This window comes from Zootoca vivipara, chromosome 5, assembly GCF_965207765.1.
Source record: "Zootoca vivipara chromosome 5, rZooViv2.hap1.1, whole genome shotgun sequence".
NCBI lineage: Eukaryota > Metazoa > Chordata > Lepidosauria > Squamata > Lacertidae > Zootoca > Zootoca vivipara.
In genome coordinates this window covers 87,911,091-87,938,340 of record NC_142588.1, presented here as the reverse complement: position 1 = coordinate 87,938,340, position 27,250 = coordinate 87,911,091, and the positions used below count along the sequence as shown (strand labels likewise).

Genomic DNA, 27,250 nt, shown 5'->3' with positions numbered 1-27,250 from the left:
ATGAAGGTGCCAGGCGAGCCTCCCTGGAGAGAACATTCTACAAGCGAGGAGCCACCACCGAAAAGGCTTGCTGTAGTGTGTCCATGGAGGGTGCTAGGGAAAATTCTGGGTGCGAGGCTGCTCAGCCACCCAGCTCTTCAGGCAAAAGCCCGCAGTCCACTGCGGAATAAAGGAAGGAGTCCAGCCACCAACCGGAGCAGAATAGCAAGGTTTATTGCGCAACAGGTTCAAGCCAAGACTGAACACTGAGAACAGGGTTACAAGAACTTTTAAAGCTTCCCACCAAAATCCCATAATGCATTTCAGAAGTGTCATTCCTACATCATAGTTACATAGCTAAATGTCAGAAAAGGGGAGGTACATACAATATTAACATACTGGTAAACAAGTTTAACATAAGGGTAATGGTTCAGGGCAAAAGTAATTGTAAAAAGGTCACCACACTGAATATTTGCAAAGTTTGGTTTTTAGAATGATAGTTGCCAGGGACAGGGTGTGTGTGTGTGTGTGTGTGTGTGTGTGTGTGTGTGTGTGTGTGTGTGTAAAGGACACGGGGGAAAGCACCCCACTCTCCTTCCTCTTTTTCGCATATTTCCCTCTGCATCTTCCCCAAGCCTTTTATGGCTTTATATATTGAAGATCAGACCTTGAATTGGGCCCAGGAGCTAATTGGCAGCACCTGTGGCTCTCTCAGAATTAGTATTAGGTGAGCCCTGCCAGTTGCACCTGTAAGCAGTCTAGCATTCCACCCTCGCTGCAGCTTCCAAACCATCTTAGTAGTAGATATCCACCGAAATTCATTGGCAGCAGTGGGTTTCCAGAACCAGCAGAGGGTTGCCTTCCAAATCTGTGATTCTTTATAGGACTTACAAAATCATGGTTCTCCTGCAAACAGCATGCAACATGAAGCATAGCTGTCAAGTTTTCCCTTTTCTCGTGAGGAAGCCTATTCAGCATAAGGTAAAATCCCTTTAAAAAAGGGATAACTTGGCAGCTATGACATGAAGGCTGGCAACATTAGCACTGCCATGTGGGAACCCCTTGGATGACCGCAGTGCCTGGAGAGAGACAGTCAGGTTGTGCATCTCTAGCAGTGACCAGAGGAGGAATGACTGAGAAGAATACAGAGAAAAGAAACGCCACAATGCATCTGCTTCCACAACTGGACACCTTCATCAGCCCCAGCTACAACAAAACATGACTCTCCCGTCCTCACAGCAGGCACTGACACTGTGGCTATAATTTGACCCTCAAAGGTGCATTTTCCCATCATCTCCCAAGACAGATCGATGCCAACCAACAGGTTGGGGTTAGGAACGGATAGATCAGCTTATTTCCATTCCACGTCAGTTTTGTTTTTGTTTAATTGCATTTATGTCCTGTCTTTCCTACAAAGAGCTCATGCTGGCATATAAAGTTCTCTCCCTCTCCATATTATCCTCACAACACCCTGGGGGTAGGAGTTGGTCACTGGCTGAGTGTGGATTTGAACCCTGATCTCCCAGTTCCTAGTCCGGTGCCCAAACCTCCATACCAAGCATTCAATAAGGAGTCTGCCCTATCCCTTTTACAGTGGATTAAAAATAAACACATATACAAAATACACACATTTAAATTGAGTGCATTTTTTCTATGCACCCTCCCTCAAAAAATATGCACTTTTGTCCCCATTTCCCCCATAAAACGCACTTTACTGTATGCATCACAAAATTTGGACCTGAGTGCAATCCATTTCTCAGCTGTGTTCTGGCTGCCGATGAATTAGTTAGGTTTGCTTTAGGAGGTGAATAAGATTGACCTTCCTCCATAGTTGGGGAAGAGTGTGGGCGGAGGCATACATTTAGATGCACTCAACCCCTCCCCCCCCCAACAATTAAGAAGGGTGGGGTTCAAAATCACCGACACAAGTGGCTTTTTTTGTTTCCAGGGGGCTAAAATGTTCACAAAATGTGCCCCGTCCTGTTTCATCTCAGCACTAAATGAAACAGATGTGCATCCCTTTTTCCAATTAAGAAGAAAGAGGAAGAAAGCCAAACGCTTCTCTCTTTTTTTAAAAAAAAAAACACAACAAAAAACCAACCCAACTCTAATGCCTCTCTCTTAAAAAAAGGGGGGGGAGAAGAAAGCAAAGAAAATATTTAACTGGCTTTTTCTCCTAAGGGCAAGTAAAGGGAAACTGTTCTGTTGTGAAGTGCAACACACACACACTAAATGGTGCCTACGGCGATTTAACTCCTCATTAAATCCCTGGCAGACGACCAGCATGTCATATATTATGTCTTAACTGCAACATCTGCATTTGCATCTGCTTTTTTGCTTTTGAATGCTCCTCACTGCATGCGCCAGCGAGAGGCAGAAAAGAGAGAGAGAGAAGAGAGAGAGAGAGAGAGATACCCAGATGGCTGGTAAGGTGTCTTTCCAATGCAATAGGAACATCTTTCTGTGCCACAGCTTGCCTTCCTCCATCTTGGTTCAGTTCTGGCTTTTGGTGCATAAAACATATTTGCCTTCGCCTCCTCTCCCATGTGACCCTGTGTTCTTTTTGACCCTATCTTCACGCCTTGAGATTATGAGCTATACAGCATAGCTGTAGAGCCTCGGCCCAGTATACCCGAAGGAGCGTCTCCACCCACATTGTCAAACCTGGACACTGAGGCCCAGCTCTGAGGGCCTTCTGGCAGTTCCCTCCCTGCGAGAAGTGAGGTTACAGGAAACCAGGCAGAGGGCCTTCTTGGTAGTGGCGCCCGCCCTGTGGACTGCCATCCCATCAGATGTCAAGGAAATAAACAACTATCTGACTTTTAGAAGACATCTGAAGGCAGCCCTGTTTAGGGAAGTTTTTAATGTCTGGTGTTTTATTGTTTTTATTATTATTATTATTATTATTATTATTATTATTATTATTATTCATTAATTCTGTTGGGAGCCGTCCAGAGTGGCTGGGGAAACCCAGCCAGGTATGCAGGGTATAAATAAATTATTATTATTATTATTATTATTATTATTATTATTATTATTATTATCATTTCCTTGGTACATGCAGATCATGTTTCAACACATGTGCATGCAGCGAATATCAAGGGACACAAAGCTTACAGCGGTTGCTCCCAACTGAGGCCTGCCATTTTGCTTGCCACAGAATGCCATGGGCACAATGTCACATCGTTACTTAGCCTTATTCCAGGGCATTCTGGGAAATTAAAGGGGCAGTTGCCAACCCAGAAGGGGGGGATTGCAGTGAGTTTTGGCCCATCTGCAGGGCCAATCTTGCATCAATGGGATCACTTTAGTTCCCGTTGCCTCTCTTCCCAAAGTTAAGTCCTTTTCGCTTGGGGAAGAGATGGGTTGCCAGAGAGGGCACAGCAACAGAAGAGACATGATGTGATCCGTAGGTGACATCCACACTGTTCATTTAAAGCACATTCAATGCACATTTTTTTTACCACTTTTTCAATTGGTTTTTATACAAGAGCCATGACGTAAACAAGAACCTACGTCATGGTTCTTGTTTAAAAACCAATTGAAAAAGTGGTAAAAAATATGTAAAGAAATGTGTAAAGAAATCCTCTTGACCCAGGAGAAGGCCCAGGATTTTTTCATTTTTCATTTTTGCCATGCTTGATCAATGCAGAGGCATGGTTCTTCCTGCAGTAGGCAACAGGTGTTTCATATACTCTCATTCCTTTCTCTCCCTGAATAGGGTTCTGGGGCTAGGGTTGTGCATAACCTGGGAACATAGAAAGTTGTTTTATACCAAGTCAGACCATTGGTCCATCTACTGTAGCTCAGTATTGTCTACACACATTGGCAATGGCTCTGCAAGTTCTTCTTTCCAGGCAAATAACACTAGGCTGCATTGGATTTACCTAGTGCATACATAGTTGCCCCCCTGTGTTCATTTGTATCCATGGCCCTGATTTCATAACAGATGAAAGTTGAAGTGATCAGGCCCCATTTGTCCAGTTTTTCATTTATTGATAAAATGAATGCACATCTCTGTCTGAGGTCTCTAAACACAGGCAGTCTGGGCCAGTTGTGGTAATTATACTTTACAGGGTTGTGTGGAAGTTGCCCCGGGTTGTTTGACCCTTTTAAAAAGTTCTCTTTCCCCCCACCTAGAAAAACCATGCAACACTTGCTTTTAAGGTCTGAAAAATAACATATGACTTTTGCTTGCTGTGCTTGCTCTTGTCAGACTGAATGTATAAGAGAGGTAGGTAACACTTATGTTACTGAAACATATTTACATGAATTTGTATCTGAGACTAATATTTACAGACTGGCTCTGAGGCAGGCGGCAGCATAACACAACACACTTGCTGCTCTCACAGTTAAAAGTCACACAACAGTCAATAACTGAACTAACAGAAAAGAAAGCGGAGGTGTTTCCTGCTTGGCAGGGGGTTGGACTGGATGGCCCTTGTGGTCTCTTCCAACTCTATGATTCTAGTATATACGACGCGGGTAGCTCTGTGGTCTAAACCACTGAGCCTCTTGGGCTTGCTGATTGGAAGGTCAGCGGTTTGAATCCACACAACAGGGTGGGCTCCCGTTGCTCTGTCCCAGCTCCTGCCAACCTAGCAGTTTGAAAGCACACCAGTGCAAGTAGATAAATAGGTACTGCTCCAGCGGGAAGGTAAACGGCACTTCTGTAAACTCTGGCACTCGTCTTGGTGTCCCATTGCACCAGACGTGGTTTAGTCATGCCGGCCACATGACCCGGAAAGCTGTCTGTGGACAAACGCCAGCTACCTTGGCCTGAAAGTGAGATGAGCACCGCAACCCCACAGTCACCTTTGACTGGACTTAACTGTCCAGGGGTCCCTTACCTTTTTACCTTATATGACATCACAATATTCCATACAGCAGCATTAAACCTTTGCCTAGTATTTTGGGTGCACCATTCCCACATCAATGCACTAAGTGATGCTCTGGTTTTGATGTTGAAAAGCAATTAAAATACAAATTTTATCTTTTTAATAATAAATGCTGTTCAGCTTAACTATGGCCGCATTTGCACCGGGATATGCTTCATCGCGGGGCTGTTTTATTGCACACGCTTTGATTTCCGAAGGCAGTTGTAACAAAACAAGACTATCAATGTCCTCCTCCCCACCCTCACTTTGCATGCTGAGAAATTCTAAACCCTGAGTTTCTACACCCTTGAAAATGACTCTTTCACCTAGTGTCCCTTTTCAGGTACACAAATCCCATCTGGAACAAGCAGAACATTTCCTTGGGAGAGTAACATCAAGTTGAAACAAGGCACATGCCTAAAGGTCAGGCAATGGGCCGAAACAAACAGGAGAAGCAGAACAAACGAGGAAGAAGAGATGGATTGGGGGGGGGGAGAGAGAAACCAAGCAACAAGAGAGAAGCAACAAAGGATTATATAAAGAAAACAAGAGGCAACCCTGCCCTCGCTATTAGAATTTACCTGTGATCCACCTGCCAGGTTTATGAATGATTCCAAGCCTCAATAGATCACCTCGTTGCAAACTCAATTCAATGGCATAAGTGGAGATTTCGAGGTCAGCTGAAGTTCCTCTAGCATACAACGTATGGGCATTTTCTCACTGTGGTTGTAAATATTAATAGAAATCTTTGTAGCAGGGGGCATCTGTGGCAAAGGGACAAGATGCCAACAGGAAAAAAAATCAATTGGCGCATTTGCTGGGGGGTGGGGTGGGTTTCACTTGCATGAAGGCCAGAGGATAATTGTGGAAGGGTTTGCAAAGTGGTTGCCAGGCAATTCTATGGTAACTCAGATCACACGTTGTAATTGCCCATGTAAACATTGTTCAGTAGTTGAAAGATGGTTGGTTTCAGCAGATTTGGAACAGCTCACTGTGATGTTGCATGGCCACCCTGGGCTCTGCTGGGAGGAAGGCCAAGATAGATAGATAGATAAAGATAGATAGATAAAATAGAATAGATAAAATAATATAGGTGTGCCCAAATTGAGCATGTGAGCAAGAAGAGCAGTGTCTGAATGCTTCCTTGATTCCATTCGCTACAGGTCAGTGTTTAAGCTACCTTCATTATAAAAGTACTTACAATTTATTGTGGCAGTTTCAAACAATGCCTCCCTTTATGGTTAGCCCCCCACCCCGAATTCCATGTGAAAATGGTGGGTGAATCGTTTACATTTCCTTTGATTGATGTCACTCACCATTGACTTGACTTACCATTATTAATTCCGTCACATGGCTAAATCTTATTGGTTGCATGGCATCGTGATGCCACCTCTTTCAATGCACAATCCCTGATTGGTTGAGCTCATCCATGTGACTAACACAAGAAGGTGAACAGAACAACAGAAGTAGCAGTTGGTGTAGGAAACAATATCACATTACAGGACAGGGAAAACCTCTTTCAGGGAATATTTGAAACATATTGAGATAAATAAATTCTCATTTGAAAAGTGAAACTGGACGATATTTGGTGTAGTCCAAGTCTGAGGGATTTGTGAGCGGATGTGAAAGTTCAGCCAATCCCCTTTGATCATGCATTGCTGTTTTATGAATTTATTGCAGAAATTCTCCTTTATCGTTTGTTTCAGTGGATATTTCAGCAGATAGGCAGGGATGGGGGACCCATTGTCCTGTGCATGTTGTTAGACTCAAACTCCCATCATCCCCAACCATAGGGTGTGCTGCAAAGGCTGGTGGGAGTTGTGGTCCAATACAACTGGAGGGAGAAGGCGGTACTTAGCCAACCCAGGGTAACTCAACATCTGAATTATTTTTTCCTTAAATGGAAATGTGTTGCCTGTATTTGGAGTTCAGATGCACCATCTTTGACAGTGACAGTCTGCAGCTCAGGAAGATGGTGGTTCAGCTGAGTCTAGCTGAGTGATGGCATCTCTTTCTGCCCTCTCTCTTCACCAGAGTTGTGTATTTAGATACACTCTCTTTTGTGCTAAAAATAACGAAGGGTCATATTGGAAAGAAATCAGTATAGAGGAACTGATCCATTATTGATAGAAATTTCAAGCCAGCTTGCCAATCTGTTTTGTACTGTGGTCGAAACCTCAATTTTTAATGAAGGGACTTACGAAAATCGTAGAGGGTGTAAACCGGTGACCTCGGGATGATACCTTGCAGCAAAAGTTCCCGTCGCAGAATAGAGCTGCCTGCCCTTGCATCTTTTCTGAGCTTTACCTCAACCTGACCTTGGCTTTTGAAGGTAACAATACCGTCGGGCACAATACCTTGACTCAGACAGGAAAGGCAGATTTAGGAAGATGCACAACAGTGAAAGAAGACTAAACAAACCAACCTGGTTGGCTTTTGTGCCCCGTTTACATACATCTACCCTCTGATTAATACTCTTGTCCTGTTTTGCTGTACACACCTCCTGTTTGTTGAGAGAGCCTGTTTAATCAAACAGTTTTTATGAAGCTAATTCTGCTGGGAGTCATGTAACAAAAGCACAGGAAGAGGCACAGACTACTGAAGAGGAAGAAAAGAGATGGGGTCAAGGAATTGGAAGATGGGCTGGGCAGGCTATCATATCAGGCATGCAAGAATGGAAGATCTTGGTGTGTGGCTGTGTGGGGTGTGTGCATCTGAAATGGAACTCTGAAATGGATCGCACTCTCTGTGGCCACAAGCTACCACATTTGAAATACTGTGTACGGTTCTGGTTCCCTCACCTCAAAAAGGATACTGGCGCAGGTCTCTTGAGCAGTCTTACGAGGCAAAGGTGGTGGTGGTAGGAAGCCAATTTGACCTCGGAATGTCCAAAGTCTATATCGGATTTGGATTTGAATCACAAAGATGCCCCACTTGCAAAATGGTGGTGGGAAAACGTAACCTTAAGAGGTGCAAAGAAGCCTTGGTTAGATAGGCGGTAGGGCAGTGATACTCAAATGCAGTTGGCATGAATGTCAATCTCCATTGGATTGTGTCCAGTGAATTGAAACACAAAGAGAGAGAAAGATTCGTGCTTTATTGCGATGCTCCTCATAGTATCTGCATGGCAGGAGAAGCCCACATTTTACTGGCGGAGTGTGCAGACGTCCCTTCCTGTACCTGCTCAAGCGGAGAGTTGGCACACTTTGCCATATGCTTAGTCAATGTTAGCTCCCTGCAGTTTACCTTTGCTGTGCAGCAAAGCTATTTCCCTGTTCCCCTCAAGGGATAGAATCAAAAGCATTAGGGGAAGTGTTTGAACTGATACTGTGGTAAGCCCAAGGTCTCGTTTTCAAATAAAGCTATCAGGACTTATCTGTGCCTAATTATAATGGAGTAATTTGTTCCAAATATTATTTTATTGTTATACTATTTAGCTTAGTAACTCAGTGGCACAGCACATGATCTGCACTCAAAGGGCCTCTGGCTCATTTCCTGGCGTCTCTAAAAAAAGAGAGGACACAGGTCTGCATATGATTAGCATGTGCCAAAGGATCAGTATCGACGCAAAAATTATAAATATTTAATTACTGTAGTTTAAATAGAGATGCAATACTATGCTGTGAGGGACGAGGGATACAGGGAAGTCCCTCCCATCTTAAGTTCCAGCCCATCCCCAAGCGCGGGAGAGAGTAAGGAGAGCTCTGCCTCCAGCGGAGAGTCAGGAAGTGGTGTCCGAGGCTCAGGCAAGGTTGTGGAGCCCAGGCCGCAGGTGGGACAGGAAGTTGGACGCACAGGGGGGAGGCCAATTCCCCCAACTCCCGAATTGCGACGCAAACGTAGGGGGAAGAGGTTGGGTCTGCCAAAGCTGTGGTGCTGGAAGAAAACGCGCCAATCGCCATTCGGGAGTTCAGACACCTCACCTTAAGGATGCATTTTTACTGCTCTGAACACTGTAAATAATCAGCACTTAATAAAAACCTTAAAAGACCATGCTGGAGTCGTTACTCTAGAGTAGCCATACCAGGCCCTCTGACAGCAACTCCCTAATCTTTTTTTGGCTACTTTGGAGTGCAGCGATGAGCGCTCAAGAGGCTGAGCATTGGAGGCTGGAGGCCGAAGCAGCGAAGCAGGAGCTGCAGAACCTCACAGCGCACGCACAGCAGCAATTGCATGCCGCTCAGGAGGAAGCGCGAGGGGCGCAGGAGGAGCTGAACAAGCTGGTGGACCAGGTGAGGACAAAAGAGGAGACTGAGAAACAGCTAAGGGTGATGGTTTTGGACCTACAGAAAAAGTTGGAAGAGGAGAAAGCCGCTAGAGGTGGGGGGGTGCCCCAGCCGCAGCTAGTCCAAGTGAGAAGGGGACAGAGCCTAGTCACCAAGTTTAGCGGCGACCCTAGGGAGTACCTAGGATTCGAGACAGAAATAAATTATGCGCTGGAATTGCATGCAGCAGAATTCCCAGATGACGCGCACAGAGTCTCCTTTATCATAGAGCATTTGACGGGGGCCGCCCGAGAATGGGTAAGACCGCTCATCGCGCAAAAAAATCCTTGCATGAAGAACGCAAAATTATTTCTAGAAGCTTTAAAAATAATGTACGCTAGTGACAGTGAAATGGAGGCCACTAAAGAGGAGCTTCATAACTTAACACAAGGAAAATCGACAGTTAGGGACTACTGGGCGAGATTCACCATGCTGGTGCACAAACTGGGGTGGGATCTGCAAAGTGAGCCAGTGAAATCAGCCTTCTACATGGGTTTGCACGCAGACGTTAAGGATGAGCTGGCAAGAGGTCCCAAACCGCGAACTATGGATGAGTTAAGCAAAGCGGCGCTAGCGGTGGGGGTGAGACAGGAATCCAGATGGAATGACAAACAAGCGACGCGCGCAGCAAAACCTTGGTTCCCACGCTCCCAGGACAGACCACATCACCAAACCCCACCCCAGGGCCCGCCCCCACACCCGCCCAGGCCAAGCCCAGAGCCGGAACCGATGGAGATCGGAGGAGCGCGCGCGCGGGCTTTTCAAACCCCGGCGGCGCCAAGACGCAAGGAGGGAAGAGGCGGGAATTGCTTTCTCTGCAACTCCCCCCGGCATCGCGTCAGAGACTGCCCTCATCGCAGAGAGTGGCAAGGAAAGGCGGGAACAGTTGTACCTTCCCCAGCTGACGCAGCACCACAGCAGGGAAACGAGACAGCCTGGCTGCAGGAGACAAGGGGGAGCGGCCAGGCACAGTCAGCAGACAACAGCCCCCGCCCGCCCACCCGCACAGAGAGGAGCACAGCCAGCCCACCCCTCCCAGAGCAGGAGTGGTTCTAGAAGTCACGCTCACGCTCCCAAATGGCTATCCCCTGACAGTCCTCGCCTTAATTGACAGTGGTGCCTCAGCCAACTTCTTCTCGAGAAACTTTGCGGAAGAGCACCAGATCCAACTTCTGCAGCTGGATTTTCCCCTGCACGTGGCCACCATTGACGGCAGAGAGCTGCTGGGAGGGGCCATCACGCATCAAACCCCCCCCCCCATGAGAATGACGGTGGGAAGGCACTCAGAGACACTGGCTTTCAACGTCACAACCATCTCAGACCCCCCCATCGTCTTGGGCATGAGCTGGCTGACGCGCCACGACCCCTCCATAAGTTGGCACCAGAGATGCATCACTTTTGGATCGGACTTTTGTCTGGAACATTGCATGCAGCACCAACCAGGGGAGGGGCCTCCGATAGCCACGGTGGCCACCATGCACGTCAAGGGGGGTGAGGCAATACCCAAGCCGTACTGGGACCTGCAGGAGGTCTTCAGCGAAGCGGAGTCCGACCACCTACCCCCACACAGGCCTTTTGACTGCCAGATCAACCTGGTGCCAGGGGCAACTATACCCCCAGCCAAGCTGTACGCCATGTCAGATCAGGAACTGGAGGATCTGCGCGCTTTCATCGACAAGAACCTCAAGCGGGGGTTCATCAGAGAAAGCAAGGCAGCAGGGGGCAGCCCGGTCTTCTGGGTGGACAAGAAAGACACGCAACAGCGCCGTCTGGTGGTGGATTTTAGACGGCTGAATTCGGTGACAGAGCCAGTGGCTTTCCCCATGCCCAGAGTGGATGATCTCCTGACAGCGGCACGCAGGGGCAAGATCTTCACCAAGCTCGACCTAAGAGGGGCGTACAACTTGATTAGGATCCGGGAGGGTGATGAATGGAAAACCACGATGTTCACGCCTCTGGGCTCTTTTGAATATCTGGTGATGCCCTTCGGGTTGCAAGGGGGCTCAGCATGCTTCCAGGCCTTCATGCACCACGTCCTGGGGTCCCTCCTCTTCAAGAACTGCTTGGTCTTTCTGGATGACATCCTTATCTACTCCAATGACCCAGTGCAGCATGTGAAGGATGTCAGGGAGGTGTTGCAGCGCCTGAAGGACAACCACCTGTATGTGAAGCTGGAGAAGTGCAAGTTTCACACCAAAGAAGTGGACTTCCTAGGCTACAAGCTGTCAGACAAGGGGCTGGCGATGGACAAGGACAAGGTGCAGGCCATCCTGGACTGGCACAGCCCCAGGACGCGCAAAGATGCCCAACGCCTACTAGGCTTCGCGAACTTCTACAGGAAGTTCATCAAGAACTTCTCTCGCGTCACGGCTCCTATCACCGACTGCCTGAGAGGCAAGCAGAAGTTCCGGTGGACACCAGAGGCGCAAGCAGCGTTCGAAAGCCTCAAGAGGGTATTCGCTTCAGACCAGCACCTGTTCCACGTGGTGCAGGATGCGCCCCTACGCCTGGAGACAGATGCTTCGGACAAGGCTCTGGGAGCGATTCTGTTGCAACTGGACGCCAACAGAGAGTGGAGACCCTGTGCCTTCTTCACCAGGAAGCTGACCCAGCCGGAACGCAACTACACAGTGTTTGACAGGGAACTTCTCGCGATCCACGCTGCGTTCCAGCACTGGCGACACTTCCTGGTGGGCGCCAAGCACCCCATCCAGGTGTGCACAGACCACAAGAACCTGGAGTTCTGGAGAACTGCCAGGGTGCTCAACCAGCGGCAGATACGGTGGGCAGAGTTCTTCTCGAACTTCAACTTCTCCATCCACTACATCCCGGGAGAGCAGAATGTCAGGGCGGATGCCCTCTCCCGCAAGCCAGAGTACATGGAGGAGGAGTTGCCACCGGCACCCAGGCATATTTTCCCCCCATCAGCATGGTCCTGCGGAGCAGCAGTGGTGAGCGAGGCAGAACTCACAGCACTGACAGCAGCTGATGAATTTGCCACCCGCATCTTCAGAGAACTGAGAGGGGGGGGAGCAGGCCAAAGACTTTGAGGAAAGGAGGGGTTTGCTTTTTTACAAGGGAGCCCTGTACCTGCCAACCAAACAGCTGAGAGGTAAGGCCCTCAAGCAGATGCACGACAACCCAACGGCGGGTCATTTTGGAAGGGACAAAACCACTCACCTAGTCATGAGACACTTCTGGTGGCCAGGGGTGCGGGAGGATGTTCGGGATTATGTAAGGGGATGTGACACCTGCCAGCGAGCAAAGGTGGTCAGAGCGCCACCAGCAGGTTTGCTGGAGCCCTTAGCCACACCGCACAGGCCGTGGGAAGTAGTGTCCATGGACTTCATCACAGACCTGCCGTCGTCCAGGGGCAAGACCGCAGTGTTGGTGGTGGTGGACCTCATGTCCAAAATGTGCCATTTTATACCGTGTGCCAGGGCGGTCTTGGCAGAAGAGACGGCCAAACTGTTTGTTGACCACGTATTCAGACTGCATGGATTGCCTTTAAGGGTTATTTCGGATCGTGGCCGCCAATTTGTTTCCAGGTTCTGGCGGCGGCTCATGAACCTCCTGCAGGTGGAGGTCAGCTTGTCGACGGCTAGGCACCCGCAAACCAATGGACAGGCGGAGCGGGTCAACGCCATTCTGCAGCAGTACCTGAGATGTTACGTCAGCCAGAGACAAACGGACTGGGTGGATCGCCTGCCACTGGCAGAATTTGCCTACAACAATGCGGTGCACGTCTCCACAGGGGTGTCGCCCTTTAAGGCCAACTACGGGCGCGACCTCAGATCTTTCCCGGAGAGGGAGGGGGAGGAGGAGGAAGAGGGCCCACAGGCAGAGGATTGGGCAGAGGACCTGGAGACGGTGCACCAGCAGCTCAGAGAACACTTGGAGAGGGCCAAGGAAGCGTACAAGAAGGGGGCAGATCGCCACAGGCGACCGGGAGAGGTCATCAGGGTGGGGGACAAGGTTTGGTTATCCTCGGAAGGTCTTCCCACCAGGGGGCGATGCAAGAAGTTAGCACCCAGGAGGCTGGGCCCCTTCACGGTCACGCAACAGGTCAACCCGGTAGCCTTCAGGCTAGCACTGCCGGAGGACATGAGAGTGCACCCAGTGTTTCATAGATCGCTGCTGTCGCCGTACAGGGAAAGTACCAGGTTCAGGGACAGCGATCAGCCTCCAGAGGGAGGGGGGGAGACGGGAGACGCCCGACAGCTCAATGAGGCAACTGAGATTTTAGACTCAAGGAGAGGGGTGAGAGGACTGGAGTACCTGATAGCATGGGAGGACACTCCGCCGTCCCACAATGAGTGGATACCGGCCACAGAAGTACCTGAGGAATTTTTAGTGGAAGAGTTCCACGCCCTGTTCCCCCACAGGCCCAAGCCCTGGCACATGGAAAGGGAGGGAGAGGGGGAGGGGCAGGAGGAAGGGATAGCAGGCAGCAGCTCTCCATGGAGATGGGAAGCGGAATTTGAGGACACGGAAGAAGAGGTGTGGGTTTCACCGAGGTCAACGACGTCAGAGGCAGGAGAGGACTGGCAGAACATTTTTACTCCCACCAGCTCTGACGCCACTGACTTCTTGGGATTCCCGTCTTCTCAGGGGGAAGGAGAAAGATCGCAGGATTGGGGGGAAATTTTTACACCCACAGGCTCGGATGCCACAGACTTCTTGGGGTTTCACTCGTCCCCAGCAAGCGGAGAGCCACTAGGAAGGGGGGGAGAGGAGCCTGGGAGGGGGATGGATGTGAGGGACGAGGGATACAGGGAAGTCCCTCCCATCTTAAGTTCCAGCCCATCCCCAAGCGCGGGAGAGAGTAAGGAGAGCTCTGCCTCCAGCGGAGAGTCAGGAAGTGGTGTCCGAGGCTCAGGCAAGGTTGTGGAGCCCAGGCCGCAGGTGGGACAGGAAGTTGGACGCACAGGGGGGAGGCCAATTCCCCCAACTCCCGAATTGCGACGCAAACGTAGGGGGAAGAGGTTGGGTCTGCCAAAGCTGTGGTGCTGGAAGAAAACGCGCCAATCGCCATTCGGGAGTTCAGACACCTCACCTTAAGGATGCATTTTTACTGCTCTGAACACTGTAAATAATCAGCACTTAATAAAAACCTTAAAAGACCATGCTGGAGTCGTTACTCTAGAGTAGCCATACCAGGCCCTCTGACATATGCAATACATAGTACCCTAATCGGGAAGACTGCGGCCAGTGGGCCTTCTCAGTCTGCTGTGCATGTGCTGCTAACTGTGGATGGGCAACTGCAAGACCCACACTTGCTGTTATAGATCTTTAGCATTAAACCAGATTTGGACAGGACAACCCTTCAGACAGAGAACGGGGGTAGCTAAGATGTGGTCACCGTGTCCGACAGCTTCCAGAGGGCCGCAAGCTAGCCACTGCTGAAAGAGAGGACCGTGCTCTGTAAAATAGGGCACACGGCCACTCTAAGTGACAGTCTCTAACCCTATACAGAAATTCTCAGCAGGAATCACTTCTGACTACATAAGATTTGGGTGGGGCTGCAAGGAATATGTTCCAAAAGACTGGGCAAAACTTGTACAGTAGTAGTGGATTTCCTGCACTGGGTGGTGGTTGGACGAGGAGTTTTCGAGATCCCTATCAGTGCTATGATTCTACATGTTTCCCAAAACTCAGTGAAAATGAGGCCAAGCCAGCGCCGTCTTAAGCGCCCCTGTTGCCATGGTGCGCCGGATCTCTCCGGCGCCCTTCCACCCCGTTTCCCAGCGCGGTGGGCGGGTGGGCGCGGCGCTGCTGCGCGGCGGGCGGGCGGGCAGGCACAGCGCGATCTCTCCGGCGCCCTCCCGCCCCGTTTCCCAGCGCGGTGGGCAGGTGGGCGCCACGCGCAGCTGCGCAGAGGACCGGCGGACCGGCGGGCCGGCCTGCCAGAGGGCGCAGCTCGCGGCGCCCTCCTGGCGGGCCGGCGCCATGGTGCCCTGCGCCACCGGGGGTCTACGTAGAGCCGGGCCTGGGCCAAGCCAAACTGTATTGTGCACTCTGATCCTGGAATGGAATTTCAATGGAATATTCCTCAAAAGAAAGGTTCGAAGACTGCAGCCTTAACCTACAACCTATGAAAGCTCATACCAATGACAAACTTAGTTGGTCTCTAAGGTGCTACTGGAAGGATTTATGTTTTACTTTGTTTTGACTACAACCTATGAAATAGTTTTGCTTTTTAACCTTCAGAAAACAAAAAGCTAAAGTGCCACCTGGTCTCCCTGGATTATTGTCTATTGAAATGCAAGTGGTATCTAACGAGCACAGAAGTCACCACCATTCCTGAGAGCAGTGGCAGGAAATATGCTCTTGTTTCTACTCCTGCAGAAACTGCTCTACTTTTATACTAAATGGTAATGGGAGTACAAAATGGAATTATGGAACTGACCTGAACATTCTGTTAATTGCAAGGTGGTGGGAGGTTATTTTCACCAGGGGTACATTCAGCAATTTGATGTTGCAAATTGCTTCAAAAGTCATGGAAACTGACCTCATAAATTGAATGATATGATAGGCTAGCAAGCTAGAATCATCAGTGTAAACTATTTAGAGATTCATATAGCAAAAGGAAAAAGGAAAAAAGAGATGAAGATGTGAAACCAATAACATGATATTTATTGCATAAAATTTTAATAAAATCCTTCATATTTACAAGATCAAGTTCCGTCCCGGTAACTTGAACAAAATATCTCAGACTAGGGGCTGCCACTCTGGTCTCCAGTACTGCCTACCTGCCAGTCTCACTTTCCCCACAACCTATCCTCCATTTACACCTGAACAAATCACTCTCTCGACAGCCTACCCATCCCCTATCCCCTCACGGCCTTCCCAAACCTCTAGGGTTGCCAGACTCAATAGAGGACAGGACTTCTGTGCCTTTAATTGCCCAGCTCTCTTGTGAGTCTGGAAACCTTAAAGAGAAACCAGCAGACCCTTTGCTTGAAAATTAAACAAAAGGTCTGCTGGTTTCTCTTTAAGGTTTCCAGACTCAAAAGAGAGCAGGGCAATTAAAGGCACAGAAGTCCTGTCCTCTATTGAGTCTGGCAACCCCACAAACCTCCCAATCACAGCTCACCTCACCTCACACAGTTTGCTGTACCCCATCCCTTCCCAGCTCACCCAAACCCTCCCTACTTGCCCCAAGCCCACTTCCCTTCACAGTTTACTCCATCCCACCCCTTTTTAAAGGTGGGTGGGAGACCCTTCATAGATTGGTTTGGCAAACCGCTCTCTGAAGCACCTCCCAACTTTGTTAATTGCCACGGCACTGATGTTTATTGGGTGGGGGAGAGGCACTTCAGAGAGTGGTTTGTTGAACCACACTCTGAAGTGGCTCTCACTTTTAAACAGCTGACCTGGCTGGCTGCCACCCATACTGCGTGTGTGCTCACACGTGAATCTGTCTTCATGCTAGAGTTTCTGTGGCTGCCTGTTGGTTGCCACAGGAACTACAGCATGACGACAGCCTCATAATTTTATTATATAGTACAATATCACCAGCTGAGACATAGAACATATCCATTGGAATTCACAGGGGGAAAGTCCATTGATTTCATTGAATTCATGACTGTCACCAAAACCAGCTGAATGAACTCTACTTTGTAATCCATATTTCAAACTAAGCATTGGACAGCTAGGGAAAACTGGGCTGCCCATTCCATTTCTTCACAACAACCAACCATTTATTTCAAGTATGACATAGCTGCCAAGTTCCGGCCTGAGAAATAAGGGACTGGACCGGAAGTAGCAGACCGGAAGTAGCGCTGTCGCCATTTTGGAACTGGGCGGAGCATGCTCAGAAGCTACTTTTGATGCTGCTCTGACCTGTTCCAAAATGGCCGCCACACCAGAAGTGTATTCTCCCGGGGAATACGGGAGACTTGGCAGCTATGCAAGTATGAGCTCATGGTTCTTTGTGCATGAATATTTCCCTCCACATCTGCATTCCATCACAGGCTTCATAATCTTAAATTTGTACCGTGTAAACAGTTAACAGTCAACATATTGCCAGGATAAAGACATTGGAGCAATTCTAGATAGGTAGCTGAGGGTTTCATTTGCTTTGCTTTTTTGGCTTCCTGGAGGAGGCTCACAGCATTTGGAACCAATACCCTCTGGGAATGGTGTTACATGATGTAGAGCCACTCCTATTGTGCATTCTATTCCAGCCTGGAACACTGTTTTGTGATGTAGTGGTTGTTTTTCCCCCCAATGAGGCATTATATTCCCACTTAGAAAACTACCTTCTGCTGGAAGCCAAGTACTGAAGCAATGGCAAGCGGTCCCCCCCCTTGCTTCAGAAAAGAATGAAGCCAGTCAGCCACCTTGTCTTAAATGCTCTTGTCCAGAAAGCTCTTAGAATCCTCACCCCAAAGTTCACAGCTGGTGGGTTGAGCTTGACTTGGTGGTCAAGAAGGTGGTTTCTGCATGTGCTGTAGAGGGAAGTGAGGGGCAAGTGGGGCTCATCAACCTGGGAAGGAAAACTCTGATTGCGGAATATCTTCAGGAGAAGAAAAGGCTAAGGAGTAAACCCTACACAAATCCAGAGTGGACTCCCTAAGACAGTTGGGTGGCATCTTGTACACCTCCTTCTGGCAACTCCTGCAGCCAAGCTGGTGCCAAACACATTGCTCTGCTTTTATTTCGACCAGTCCGGCAAGGCCGGGGGGGGGGTCTTGTCCTCTGGGCAACCCAGGACTTCCACACACACTGCCCAGGATTGTGCCCTGGAGAGGTCCCTTTGGTGCTGCTAATACAGCAAAAGCAATGTGGGAGGCAGCCATTATGAGGGTTACTGGTCTCTGCAGCCACAGCAGGCGCTGTGATTCTTCAGCAGTTTTGCTTCATCTTTGGAGGAGCACTTCGGTGTCCCTTGAGGGATGCCAACAATTATACATTTTTCAAAGGTTTGCCTGTGGAAGATCTGCAGTCCCACATGTACTGCTCAGGCAGTTCATTTATCAATGAAAGCAACAGGCAGAAAGCATACTTGTGCTTGATTCGGTCTTGGCAGGGGGTTGGACTGGATGGCCCTTGTGGTCTCTTCCAACTCTATGATTCTATGATTCTATGTTGTGTATAGTTTTTTCACTCACAGATCAGAATGAAGAACTTCATACCAAAGGACACAATTAGACCATTTTGCTAATTGTATTTAATTTTAGGAATGCATCATTTTAGTGCTAACTATAAAGTGCATTTGTTTTTTCTAAAATGTCATTTTATATGTTTATTTCTGCCCACCCCTGAAGGCAGCCCTGTTTAGGGAAGTTTTTAATGTGTGGCATTTTAATGTATTTTAATCTTTGTTGGATGCCGCCCAGAGAGGCTGGGGAAACCGAGCCGGATGGGCAGGGTACAAATAATAAATTATTATTATTATTATTATTTTCCCCAACATTATGCCTGGCAGTGCCTTCTGTAAAGAACCTCAAGACACAGCGTTGCTTTGACGTGCTGAGGCTGCATTCACACAGCAATTTATTCAATTGTCATGACTTTTGTTAAGTTCCTCACTCTATTTGAACTTTCACATGATGTAAAAGCCGCTTCTGGAACTATAGTGGAATATAGTGCAAGGTTTAAAATGTGTTTGTGGTAGAGGGTGGGAGTGGAGGTTTTTGGGGTTTTTTGTTTGTTTGTTTGTTTGTTTACTTGCTTGTTCGTTCTTGTTTTTATTATGCATTTTGTGTTTTTACCTTGTGTTTTTATGTTGTGAACTGTCCTGAGATCTACGGATGAAGGGCTGTATGCAAATTTAAAAATAAGAATACAGTAGTGAGCATTTCGCTCCCAGAAAAAAATCCATTTGCAAGTAAGATGGAAATGAGTGCTAAACATGCACTAACTATAGTTCTACCATTGTTCCAGAAGTGGCTTTTACATTGTGTGAAAGCTCAAATACAGTGGTACCTCCAGTTGCGGACGGGATCCGTTCCGGAGGTCCGGAAGGATTCCGAGGTTTTCGCAACCGGAGGTTTTCGCAACCTTCTGTGCATGCGCGCGCGGCAAAAACCCAGAAATATACTTCCAGGTTTGTTGCTTATGTATCCCGAAATTACGTAACTGGAGGGATACGTAAGTGGAGGTACGACTGTATAACGTGTAAATAAGCAATTGGGAAAACACTGTGAAAATATATTAATCTGCCATGTGAACGCAGCCTGAGTAGCACTTGAAATGAGACAATTGAGCAATTTTAATTTTGAATTAAACTGGGGTAGTTGGAGGCGCACTTAGAATCATGGAATTGTAGAGTTGGAAGGGACCACGAGGGTCATCTAGTCCAACCCCCTGCAATGCAGGAATATGCAGTTGTCCCATATGAGGATCAAACCTGCAACCTTGGTGTTATTCATGTTACAGTGGTACCTCAGGTTACAAAAGCTTCAGGTTACAAACGCTTCAGGTTACAAACTCTGCTAACCCAGAAATAGTACCTCAGGTTAAGAACTTTGCTTCAGGATGAGAACAGAAATCATGCTCCGGTGGCGCGGCAGCAGCAGAAGGCCCCATTAGCTAAGGTGGTGCTTCAGGTTAAGAACAGTTTCAGGTTAAGAACGGACCTCTGGAACAAATTAAGTTCTTAACCAGAGGTACCACGGTGCATGGGAAAACATGCCTACTATTTGGGACATAATACTCAAAGCAACCCACCAATTTCCATTGATAAAACGGGATTGTGACACATGCAGGCCCGTGATTCTCACGGAGATGCAGCAGGGGAACTCCTGTGATGATGATGATGATGGTGGTGGTGGTGGTGGTGTGTGTGTGTGTGTGTGTGTGTGTGTGTGTGTGTGTGTGTGTGTGTTAAGCATGCCTCTGCCTTTGGGCATAATGCCATGTGGTTTGGGAAAGGACTTGCTCAGCATGTTGTGGTGGTTGTGAAATGAACGGCAGGTCTCTGCAAGGCTGGGGCCTGCCTCCTCTCACACACACCCCACGCTCTCCCCCTGCCTTCCCCCAACATCCTCATTATTTTTCAAGGGTTAACATTCTCACACGCTCGACCCCTGGGACAATGTAGTGTTTCAGACCCCGAGCCCACCTCACCAGCAGCTTGAAGCAAGGGAGAATTACCGAGATGTCCCTGATAATTTGTGTGTTTCTCATGCAGTTCTGTTTACCTCGGGAGAATAGCTCGGATTCGTGGGGTGGCTCATCTGTTTGTTTCCCAGGAGTGTCCTCCTCCTCAGGTACAAATGCCTTGTTGTTCCCCGGTCCTGTCTGCCTCCTTGGTGACGGATAGATGAGAACTGTTCCCTTTGCTTTGGGAATCTAATGTGATCTGGGTCGCCCTCGGTGGCAGGCAGAACTGAAGGGATTTAAAGAGAGGACAGTTAACACTATGAGAACTTGGAACAGTGGCTGGGGAGGGAGCAGGTAGGGTCCCTATCTCTTCCCCGAGGTGTGGGGTTGTGCAGTTTTAACACACTGTGCCTTCTTACGATGCCCAGACATTGGAGCGAAAGCGCAGCGCTGCAGAAAAATGCCAGCAATGTGGTCAGATTTGAGCAGAGCAAAGAACCATTTCCCCCTAAACTACAAAAGGATGCCTGGGGACTGGCTGGTGTGTGTGTGTGTGTGTGTGTGTGTGTGTGTGTGTGTGTGTAGAGGTGATTTCCCAAGACTATTTGGTCTTCGTTTATGCAAAAGACTCTTGGAGGGGGGCAGAAGAGATTCTGTTCTCCAGAATGCTAGTCTGGAGGTGCGTGCACAAGTGTTTACGGCAGCCGCTTGTGCCATTCTTAAAAATGAGGGGGAAGGGAAAGGATGAATGAAATGTGCACCCGCGAATTAATCTTTATAGATGCAAGTTGGAAATAGTTGCACAGCTTAAATAGAAATACATCTCACCATACGGGGTGAGAGGGGACCTGAGATTCAGTGCCCCGTGTGCCTGCACATCCCGCTGTCCGGGTGCAAATGGTTGGTGGGCTAATTTAAACCCCCTCTTGCTGCTTTCCTTTCTTTGGGTTGTTTACCCTCTCTGGTAGCCTTTGAGATAGAGGACTGCCTCTGTAAAGTAGGGTACATGGCAACACTGGTGGAATTGCTGTGGTTCGTCAAGGAAACTCACCAGAGGCTAACCAATACCAATCCCAATGCAGTTTTACTTGTGGTCCCAGACTGAAATAGGGCAACCAAAAATGACGCAAGATACTGGAGCCCTTTCCCTGCGAAGAAAAGCAAAAATATGGGGAGTTGTTTTTCTCGTTGGTTTAAAAAAAAAAGATGACTAAAGGGAGGCATTTTGATAGAGAGTTTCTAGAATTATGCATGGTAAGGAGAAAATGGAAAGAAACCTTTTCCTCTGCCTCTCGTAATACTGGAACTGATCCTTTAAAGGAGGATCAGACAGATTTCGTGGAGAAAAAGAGGTCCATCAATGGCTACTAACCATGATCCATCTCTAGGATCAGGTGGAAGCATGCCTCTGGGTACCTGTTTCTGGGGAGGAATAGACTACTCCCTTTGTGCCTTGTTTCATGGGCTTCCCAAGATGCATTTGGGGAACTGAATGCTGGGCAAGATGTGTGCTCGGTCTGATCCAGACATTGGTCTGACTAAAGATTAGTTTTGAAATGAGGGCCGTTTCATTCATGACTGGTGCCAGGCTCGTTGGATAGAGAGCCACAGCCAACATGGATTCCTTGACAAACATACCTCTGTTATTTAGGAAAACCCAAAAGCAAGCTCAACTCACATTTTAGAAGGCTGGTGGTCATCACTAATGCACAGGCCATGACCGATTAACACGCATCCCAAAGATGTGTGATTGTGCACACATGAACAGCGCTGAGCCCGGGAAAAACTGAAAATGTCACAAAATATGTCACAAAAAGGGTGGAATGGGGGTGGGGGCAAGGTGTAACAGGGCAGGGCATAAGAGTTGCCATATATCCTCTTTTTCCAGAGCATGTCGTAATTTTCACGGGTAGAGTCGTCACAGCGATCCATAGTTAAAAGTAGAAATCGGCAAATGTGTCCTCTGATCTCCAAAATATGGTAACCCTATGATGCACTGCGTTGATGCATACAGGGGCTGGGAACAAAACAAAACAAAAAACCCTGCAAAATGGTCATCAACTGTATGTATTTTTAGGCCCACTTTACCCTAGCATATGCGTTTTTGTACTTGGCTGGATAACTGCATGGAAAAAATTGGGGGAATTTCCGAGGGTGACTATGTTTTGTTTCAAAAAGTGGAGATGAGGTAGGTTCGCCTTTAAATGCGTACTGAATCAAATTTGCCACCTGTCCATCCCTATCCCAGGCCTTAAGCAGCAAAAGCTATGCAGGTATAATTTCAGATGTCAGGTGGTTTGACACCTGCAGAAGACTTTCCTAGCTTCTGATAAGGTCAGTTTTGCAACAGATTGCCTGTTAAGGCAGATCCCCCGCCCCTCTCCCAAATCCCACTTTGCGCCCCACAAAACCTTAAGCTTGCCCTGTGTGTGAAAGGGGAGCCACTCTTTTGAATCTATTATTCCCGTTATCAAAGCATTTTTGGTCTTCCTCTTTATTTTTTGGCAAATCCACGGCGTTCCATTTAGGCATCTGTTGGCAGGCAGACCTGTGTTTTCCTGCGCTGCCTTCCTGACTGGCTCTGGGGAGGTGGGGTGGAGGGAGAAATCCTGTTGCTTTCATTCTCTTCTCCCTTTACTCCACCCCGTCCCTCCATTTGAAAATAGAATCTATGATTTCTATCATTTCCACTTAGATAGAAATATGTTGTGAAAGGTAATTTTATTGCAGAGAAATAATCTTCCTAATGTCAGCCATTATTTCACTCTCAGTGTGACAAGCAGGGTAAGTGTTGGAAATCGCTGTATATTTCAGCTAAAGTATCTTGACAACACAAACCAAGAGGAGAGAGGCAGTCTCTTTTGTTAATGAAAACTGCACTGTTATTTCGTCGTATAATGGAGAGCCTCATGTAAATGATTGCCTGTCGTCTGGCTGAAAGAAGAAAGAGGGGAAGGGGGGGTGCAGGTAGGGAAGAAATCGCACCGATCAGGAAGAGCGATTGCTGTCTTTTTTTCACTGAATGTCTTACTCTTGTCTTTGTTGTTGTTGTTGTTGTTGTTGTTGTTGTTGTTGTTGTTGTTGTTATCACCACCTTCTTATTATCATTGCATTTTCCTTTTTTTTTTTTTGAATGTGCTGACTCTGACATTTGGCGCATGGGACATCTTCTGGAGTTCCCAAGGGCTGCGTGGGGCCACAACGTCAGGCGCTCAGCAGCCAAACTACAGCAGTCCTCCAAAACACTCATATGCCTCGTTTCCGTTCTGGGAACCTGGATTTTGGAAAACCCAAAGCACCCGGAAGCTTCCCCTTCCCCTCATTTACGGCCAGGTATTTCTAAGGAGTGCAGCATGCTGGGTAAATAGGAGCCACATTCTCCTCAAGAAAGCCAGAGCACAGCTGCGCACTCTGGAACCTGCGGTTTGCTACAAGAGAACAGGTGCTTTAAGTCAGGGATAATCTAAGGCTAATATTCACTGCCAAGTAATGACCTCTGAGCATTAAGTCCAGGGGTGGCCCAAGACATTTGGGCACCTGAGACGAACCAGCAAGCGGCATTCCCCCACCTACCCACCCACCAGGGGAAAAGGGGTGAGTGAAGATCTACGTCAGAAACAAGGGCAGACTAGAGATCTACATGGGGATCTGCTGCCCCTGTGGATCCTGCTGCCTAAGGTGGTCATATCACCTAGCCTCATGGGTCCTGATTTAGTCTGTTGCTTCATGGGCTCTCTTTACTCTGACTCATCTCCAGGACTATTGAGACTGCACAATACCTTCAAAGCAACATCCTACCACTTGAAAAAGTCATGGCCTCCGCCAAAGAATGTTTGTTTGTTTGATATACGGTTTTTATATATATTGGAAGCTGCCCAGAGTGGCTGGGGCAACCCAGTAAGATGTGTGGGGTATAAATAATAAAATTATCATTATGGAATGGGACATCACTCTTTTCATCGGAGAAATGCTGGAGGGTATTTTCTTATGTACATGTCTTTGTCATTCCTCCTCCTCCTCCTCCTCCTCCTCCTCCTCCTCCTCCTCCTCCTCCTCCTCCTCCTCTACCCCACCCATCTGGGTGGCTTCCAACACATATAAAAACATAACAAAACGCCAAACACTAAAAACTTTCCAATACAGGGCTGTCTTCTCAAAGTTGTGTAGTTTTTAATCTCCTTGACACCTGATAAGAGGCTGTTCCACAGGGATGGTGCCACTACCGAGAAGACCCCCTGCCTGGTTCCCTGTAACTTCACTTCTTGCAATGAGGGAACCGCTAGAATGCCCCCAAGCATTGCAGTTGTGGTATTTTTCATGCCCCATATACTTCGCAACAGCGTATTTGCCATCAGTGCCGACTACTTGAGCTCTCTCCCGCTATGGGAAGCTAGTCTTGGCAGTGCCCGGAGGCAAAGCACAGGGGACCTGGGCTCAGCAAATGTTTATATTGGGGCAACATTTACCTTGGGGCAGGGAAAAGGGAAGCGAAGGACAATGGTGTGCGCTTATGTTTCTCAAACCATTCCCTGCAGCTGATGAAAGCAGGTTTGTGTAAATGTACCCTTAAATACAAATTTTCTAGTTGCTAATCGTTATTTTCCTCCCAGCTTACTAGTTCTTGTGTTGGGTTTCTTCTTTTCCTTTGATCTGCTGCCATTTCTTCAGATATAACTTCCAACTGGCTATTGTTTCTTAAATTGCTCCATTTTATTTGGTGTTCTCATGATGCTTATCACCGTAGTTTGTTACCAGGTGTGGGTGGCGCAGGGCTGATATGAAATTCCTTCCTCCAAACAGCCTTCTCTTGTCTTCTGAAAACTGAGTCATATGCCCCCTTTTGCTGAGTTTCTGCATCCCCCCCCTTTTGCCCCTTATCTATCAGTTCCTTACGCATTTCACTCCTTCACTTACTCGCTGTTTATATTTTAAAGTGTTGGTCACCAGATCTCCCCCTTGGGAATCTTCTTGGCTGTTGGTTGCCTAGAAAGCCACTTTCAGGTTAGAAACATCACCCTTTTATTTCACATTGTATTAAATGTACAGTTTACAAACTCTGTAGGATAAGGCATTCATGAGGAAGATTGGGAAGCCAGACATTAAGATGGAGTGGCGCCTGCAAGACGATTCACACAACCGCTTGGGCTTCTCTCGAAAGTTCTCAGGCATCTTGGCTGAAGGGAAGCTTCCACGATCATTTTGGATTTCATTTTTCAGGGCAAACTGTGCTGCCACCCCCAGCAGCTACAACATACCTAGACTGAGGCTCATAGGACACTGGAACAATCTTCCCAATGTGAACTGAATTGGAAAGATGCAATCATATCAGCGGTACCTACAGAAGACTTTTTCAAAATGGCAAATAGCATGGTGGAAAGGTCAACTTCTATTCACTTGGTTCTATAAATACAGCTACACAGATCATTCTTCACCCCTCATTCGCCTTAGCACGAACATTTCCAACTTCAATGTATAAAGTTTAAGTGGTGGTCTGCTCAGGTCTTACCCTCCAACATTTGGCAGCAGAAAATATAGGTCAAACCCCTTGTACTTTAAAGAGAACAAGTTGTGGCTGTGAACAAGGCAGACAACAGATCATTTCGTTTCCATGGACTCTGGAGGTAGCACGTTTTGAACGAGAGGTTTTTAATAATACCATCTATATATATATACGGTACAACTGTAGGCATTGCACACGCGGAGGTCACAGCCTTTCTCCATAACTGCTGAACCATAATGTAACGAATTTGGCCACAACGTTCCATGCCCATCGGAGGGATCTGGCATAAAACAAATTCCAAAAAACCACACCTTTCACACCTAAAATAATGATTAAATACAAAAAAGTGGCGCCCAAATTAGACGTCACCACCAGAAGGTCTGAAGACTCCAGCAGCATCCAATAGAAAGGCAGATCACACGCTGCCACCTCCAAAGCTGCACCGCCAGATGACATCACAAAATTCCACACCAACCAACTGAAAACAGTCCTTTGGCAGCAACAAGGCCCAGCTTTTTCAATAGGCCGCAGCATTGCCAAGCATTGTGCCAATGCACAAAGCACATTTTTTGCCGTGATCCGAGGAGCCAGCAGGTGGCCTCAGTGGCATGGAGTGCCTGCTACCAACTTTGGCTGGGCAGAGATAGCCTATCTTCTGTTATCTGGGCTCTGGTAACTTCTAGGTTAGATTACTACAACATGTTATACGTGAGGCTGCATCTGAAGGGGGTTTGGAAACTTCAGTTGGTGCAGAATTCAGCAGCCAAGTTGCTCACTGGGGCAAGATGGCTTGAGCACAGATTGCCACCAATCCTGGCCCAACTGCACTGGCTAATTGGTTTCTTGGAACAAATCAAAGTGCTGGTTTTGACCTGTTGTTGTTGTTGTTTAGTGGTTTAGTCGTGTCCAACTCTTCGTGACCCCATGGACCAAAGCACGCCAGGCACTCCTGTCTTCCACTGCCTCCCGCAGTTTGGTCAAACTCATGTTCGTAGCTTTGAGAACACTGTCCAACCATCTCGTCCTCTGTCGTCCCCTTCTCCTAGTGCCCTCAATCTTTCCCAACATCAGGGTCTTTTTCGGGGAGTCTTCTCTTCTCATGAGGTGGCCAAAGTATTGGAGCCTCAGCTTCAGGATCTGACCTTCCAGTGAGCACTCAGGGCTGATTTCCTTCACAATGGATAGGTTTGATCGGGGTCAGCAAACTTTTTCAACAGCGGGCCAGTCCACTGTCCCTCAAAACCTGTGGGGGGCCGGACTATTTTGGGGGGAATGAACGAATTCCTATGCCCCACAAATAACCCAGAGATGTTTTTTAAATAAAAGGACACATTCTACTCATGTAAAAACATGCTGATTCCCGGACCGCCCGTGGGCCGGATTTAGAAGGTGATTGGGCCGCATCCGGCCCCCTGGCCTTAGTTTGGGAACCCCTGGGATTGATCTTCTTGCAGTCCATGGGACTCTCAAGAGTCTCCTCCAGCACCATAATTCAGTGGTGCCTCGCTAGACGAATTTAATTCGTTCCACAGGTCTTTTCTTATAACGAAAAATTCGTCTAGCGAATCCCATAGGAA

General features: G+C 47.9%; 1 long non-coding RNA gene across 1 annotated transcript in view; it reads left to right on the top strand.

Annotated features, from left to right (window-relative positions):
* Positions 1-5,823: 5,823 nt before the first annotated feature.
* Positions 5,824-27,250, top strand: part of LOC148685768 (uncharacterized) — a 77,623-nt gene continuing 56,196 nt past the window's right edge. Inside the window, exon 1 of the long non-coding RNA XR_015950074.1 lies at positions 5,824-6,019. This is a non-coding gene — a long non-coding RNA (uncharacterized LOC148685768). The remainder of the gene's footprint in view (positions 6,020-27,250) is intronic.